We start from the raw sequence: 6000 nt of genomic DNA, 5'->3' as shown, positions 1-6000 counted from the left end.
GTACGTCTCTCTAAAACGTCCTCGGGAAGCGACACCGAGTCTTTTTATCCCGTTGTGAACTTTTCAGCCCGGGACCAACCCGCGGCCTCCAGGCGGGTTTGCCAAACACGATGGGAGGGGGCCTGGGACGTGAGGGTGAAACTGGCCCAGTGTCCACATTGAGGCCCGGCATTTGAGCTGGGCTTACCGACGCTAGACGCTCTTGGCTAGTGGAGTCCCAGGCCCGGGCGAGGATCTCCCGCATCATCTACCCTGACGCACAGCCCCCAGCTGAACAGCATCTTTCCACGAGGCTCTCCTTTGGGAGGTTCCTGCCTCGCAGAGGCTGGCCCCCTCGTCATTAGACTGTTAGGAGATGGCCCACGTCCTAGGGTGGCAAAAGACCCTCTGTTCACCTCCGTTAGCCTGAGCAAGGCTCTTTCCCCACTGGGTCTCAGTTGCCTCACCTGTTAAGGGCCCTTCTACATACCCAAGGCCCCTTCCAACCTAGGTTTTTTGTTTGTTTTCTTCTCACAGTGTAAGAGTCTGCGTTTTACCTGTGCTTGTTAGGATTCCACTGACCCTATATGCATTAAACAAATATTTGATTGTTTACTGTATGCCAGACTTTGGGAATACTCCGAGGGTTAGGAAATAAATAAGTAAATAAAAACAACTAGTATTATTATTTCAAATAGTCTAACATTACGCTGAAGAAAATAAAGAGGGTGGGAGAGGCAGAAAAGTTGTTTTACACGTGGTTGTCTCTGAGATCCTCTTGAAAATGAGAGTGGAGCAGAGACTGATAATGAAGAAAAGAATTATTCAAGAGGCTTGTTATAGGATGGTGAGGCAGACTTTGCGGGGGGGGGGTTGCTTATATAGCAGTAAGGATCACTGCTAAGGTGACTTGCAATGGGGGATACAGCTTGGGCAGGTGGGAATTTATAGCCAAGGAGCAGGAGGAGGGGTGGTGGATGGAAAATTGCTAAGAGGAGACATCAGGAGTAAGGGGGCATTCTGGCTAAACCAACCTAGCAAGATTTTTGGGATACAGTCCACAGTGATCAAATATCACCAGGAAGATGGTGGAGGATCAGGAACCTGATTAGATAAAGATATCGAGGTCAACCAGATGTGGAGGACGGGGGACTCTAGCTTGACTGACTTTCTTGCTACAATTGAACACTACAGAGAAGAACAGGAAATCCAAAATTCCAGGCCTAGATGAAAAAAAGAGTTTGGAGAGTCTGAGTAGAGTGTGGTGAGGAGAGAACTTGTCACTTGAATGAAAAGAGAGAAGTAGGCATGGGAAGAAGCCACAGGCAGGATGAAAGTTCAGTGTGCCTGGATAGATATGTGCACGTACATGTATTTCATCAATAAGTATACCCATTAAAAAAAAAAAACAGATGAAATTGTAAACAAGAATTTGTGACCAGACGATCCATGAATCCAGGGGCAAGACATTTCCATGTGGTTTTTAAGTGTGTGAAAATGCATTCTATACTATGAAGGTCACCCTGGCAATATATACTATGAAGACATTAATCTATTGAGGACTCCAATTAATCCAAAACATTTATACTTCACTGCTATGCTCTAACAATTTCTTATGGTACAACTTATACCCTCGCTACCTTATTCCCTGAGTCCAGCCCAGTGCCAGTCAGCTTCCTGAGGACTATATTACTGCAATCCAGTAAGCACTCAATTCTTATTCTGGTTGTTTCAGCTATTGCTAATTGTTTAGCTAGTCACAAAATCTATACCTGTTCCTACCCCATTCCTAAATTTCAAATTGCTAATAACTCAACAAACCATATATCCTGAGATTTTTTTTTAATTTTAATTTGGGTTTTGAAAACAAAAGACTTAATTTTCCCCCATTCACATTCAATCTCTAAATGATATTACCTGTGAGCAAGACATCATGCTCAAAATACTCTGTAGCAAATGTACAAGTGAGTTATACAAAGAAAGCTTACAAATAACAATGATGACTTACATTCGGTCATGATTTAATGTGATATACACCACTCTGGTAAACAGAATGAATTTCCCCCCTTCTCCTCCAATACAATGTCCCCATGACCCCATAACCACTGTGAATAGTTCAGAGACATCTTTAGAGAAAATCCCTGTGCTTTAACAAATACATTGAAGTCAGTGTGTGTGTGTGTGTTTGTGCTTGTGTGTGTGCATATGAGTGTGTGTATGTATGTAGGGGCTAAGTAATGATTAGTATTAGATATTGATGCAATAAGAACACTTGTACAATTTATAGAGCAACCACTAAAATAATAGAAACAGGATATGTAACTTTGAATAGGACAGAAACAAATAGAGATTATAAATGGAATGATTAAAAAAATAGACAACTCTGGGACGCCTGGGTGGCTCAGTGGGTTAAGCCTCTGCCTTTGGCTCAGGTCACGATCCCAGGTTCCTAGGACTGAGCCCTGCATCGGGCTTTCTGCTTATCAGGGAGCCTGCTTCCTCCTCTCTCTCTGCCTGCCCCTCTGCCTATTTGTTATCTCTCTGTCAAATAAATAAATAAAATCTTAAAAAAAAAGACAACTCAAAGCAAGTAAATAAGGGAAAAAAGAAACAGAAGACATTAGGAAAAGTAGAAAACAAAAATATGGTGGTAGATTTAAATCCATGTAACAATAATTATGTACTAACTGTTCCCAATTAAAAAATAAATATTTCATACTGGATTAAAACATACAGCTGCATCCTGTGTTTGAGAGATACATCTAAAATATAAGGAAACAGAAAAAATAAAAAATGGAAAAACATATGCTAAGCAAATACTAGCTGAAAGAATGTTGGTATAAATATATGAATGTATACAAAATCAAAAAAGGTAGAGGTCACTTCGTAATGAGAAAAAGTAAAAAGTTTCCATTTTAAATTTATATTTACCTAGTACCATAGTCCCGAGTATATAATGGAAAACCTGATAAAATTTCAAGGAGTAGTAGAAAAACAAATTGCCTTGTTGGGAAATTATTTTTGTTCAATAATTAATTGAACAAGCTGATAAAATACTAAGAATGATTTGAAAGACTTTACCCCAACATAATTTGAACTAATGGATCTGTTCAGAATACTGCTTCCAGTGCTTGTAAGAACACGTATGTTTTCAAACATATGTTAAATAGTTATCAAAATTACCATACATTGGGGCAGAAAGCAAGTCTAGACAAATTTGAAAGGCCTGAAATCTAACAGAATGTGTTCTCTAACCACCATGCAATTAAACTAGAAATCAACAAGACGGTAGCTAGACAACTTCCTAGACAATTTCTGTATACTTAGAAATTAAGGATTATACTTCTAAATAAATCATATGTTAAAAAAAGAGATCATAATGGATATTACAAAATGCTTGGGGCTGAAAAAAATAACAAAATACTGCATATCCGAGTTTGTGGGATACACCAGAAGCAGTAATTAGCTCTTTATTTATTTATTTATTCATTTGACACAGAGAGATTACAAGTGGGCAGAGGGTCAGGCAAAGAGAGAGGGGAAAGCAGGCTCCCCACTGAGCAGAGAGCCCAATGCGGGACTCAATCCCAGGACCCTGGGATCATGACCTGAGCTGAAGGCAGAGGTTTAACCCACTGAGCCACCCAGGCATCCCTGTAATTACCCTTTTTAGTGTAACTACTGGAGATTTAATGGAAATATGAGAGAAGAAGGAAGGCTGAAAATTACTGAACTAATCCATATCAAGAGGCCAAAAAAAAAAAAAAACCAACAAAAGAAATTAAAATAAAATAATGAGCAGAAATTATTGAAGTAGTATATATATACAGATATATATATGTGTGTGTGTATATATATATATATATATATATATATGTACATTGAGACCAAGAAGTTCAAAATTTGTTTCCTTTTAAAGAACAATAAAGTTGATACATTCCTACAGGATCACTTAAAAAATTAGAACAGATACAATTAACCAATATCATAATTAAAGCATGCTGACATTACTTCATATTATGTACACATAAAGGGAATTATGACCAAATAAACTTAAATAAGATGGGCAAAATCTTAGAAAAAAATATAACCTATCAAAATGGATGCAGAGGAATAGAAAACTTTTCATAGTCCCATCATCATTTTTAAAAACGATACTCAAAGTGTTCTGTCAAAAAAAAAAAAAAAAAAAAATCTTTAGGTGCGCCTGGGTGGCTCAGTGGGTTAAAGCCTCTGCCTTCGGCTCAGGTCATGATCCCAGGGTCCTGGGATCGAGCCCCGCATCGGGCTCTTTGCTCCGCGGGGAGCCTGCTTCCTCCTCTCTCTCACTCTCTGCCTGCCTCTCTGCCTACTTGTGATCTCTGTCTGTCAAATAAATAAATAAAATCTTTAAAAAAAAAAAAACGATACTCAAATATCTTCCCACATTAAAATTATAGGCTCAGTTTTTTTAGATTTTATAAATACATACAAACAGGGATAGAACAAGCACTTCCTTAATATGATAAAAATGTGCATTTATTAGTGGTGATAGTGGGCATGATTGTCGTATTCCTGACCTCAAGAGAAAGCTTTTGTTTGGATTTTGGAAAACCACTTTGACAATCTCTAAAACATTGAAATGCTCTAACCCAGCATTTTCATTCCCAAACATATACTTTAGGAACTCTGGCACATGCATCTCAGGATTTATAAACAAAGTATTTATAGCAGTATTTCTCATAATAGTCCAAATTAGGAAAAAATCTGGTTGTCCCTTAACAAAAGGTTAGGAAAATAATCTGTGGTAAATTCCATAGAACAGTGAAATGAGCAAACTATAGCTATGGTTAAACACGGATAAATATCTAATCATGGTGTAAAAAATATAGACAAAATGTTGGCTACAGTAAAATTCCATTTATAAAAAGTTCAAATGAGCTGCACTACATTTTTCATGGATACTTTCATAAGTGGCTAGTGATGTTTCATAACCTCAGTGGTGGATATCTTGATGTTTGCATTATAATTTTTCTTTATGTACTCTATTATATTTTATGCATACTTTTGTCCATACACTATACTTTCACTGCAAAAGGTATTAAAACTTTTTAAAGTGCAAATAAATTATTGCATTGTCTTTTGAATCCAGTATTACTAATAGGAAGTCTCATGTTGGTATAATTTTTGTTCATTTGTGAGTGGATTATTTTATGGAATCTTCTAATGATTTCTTTTGCCTTTGTTCTTCAGTTTCACTATAGTGTCTCAAGGTATTGGTATTTCCTTATATATATTGGTACTCCATGTTTCTTTCAATTTCCTTTTGGAATTTGTATTATCTGGATTGATAATTTTATTCTCCAGACCGTTTAGCCCTTCTTTTATATTTTCTATCTCTTTATTAATTTCTGCTGTCCCTGGGTGAGTTCCTATTTTGACCTTCCAATTTACTACTTTATCCTTTGATATAATCATCCTGCTATATGCTCCATCTATTGTCCTTTTCATTTCAACTTTTATTTTTTAGCATAAGTCTTATATATTTATCATATACACACACACATATAAATTTTGTTTTTAAAGTAATTTCTTACCCTTTTGCTTTGTAACCATATTCTTTCTCAACCCTTTGAGGAAATTGTGCTCATTTAAAATTATTGGTTTCAGGTGCCTAGGTGGCCCAGTCATTAAGCCTCTGCCTTTGGCTCAGGTCGTGATCACAGGGGCCTGAGATGGAGCTCTGCCTCAGGCTCCCTGCTCAGCGAGGAGTCCGCTTCTCCCTGCCTGCTTGCTCTTCCTGCGTGTACTCCTTCTCTCTGTCAAATAAATAAATATTATTTTTTAAGAAATTGGTTCATCCATCCCAATAAGTGCACTTTATGTGGCATGTGTTGTTCAATTTAATTATTATTATTATTTTTAACATTCTTTTCAAGCAGTTGTACTCCTTCGGTGTGTCTTTTTCTTGAACCTGTGACATCACATTTCGCTGATGGAATCAGCTCTCCTGTCCTAGAATGTGTATTGAGTAAGTGTTGA

This window comes from Mustela lutreola, chromosome 1 (genome assembly GCF_030435805.1).
Source record: "Mustela lutreola isolate mMusLut2 chromosome 1, mMusLut2.pri, whole genome shotgun sequence".
NCBI lineage: Eukaryota > Metazoa > Chordata > Mammalia > Carnivora > Mustelidae > Mustela > Mustela lutreola.
Note: the sequence above shows the minus strand (reverse complement) of the source record.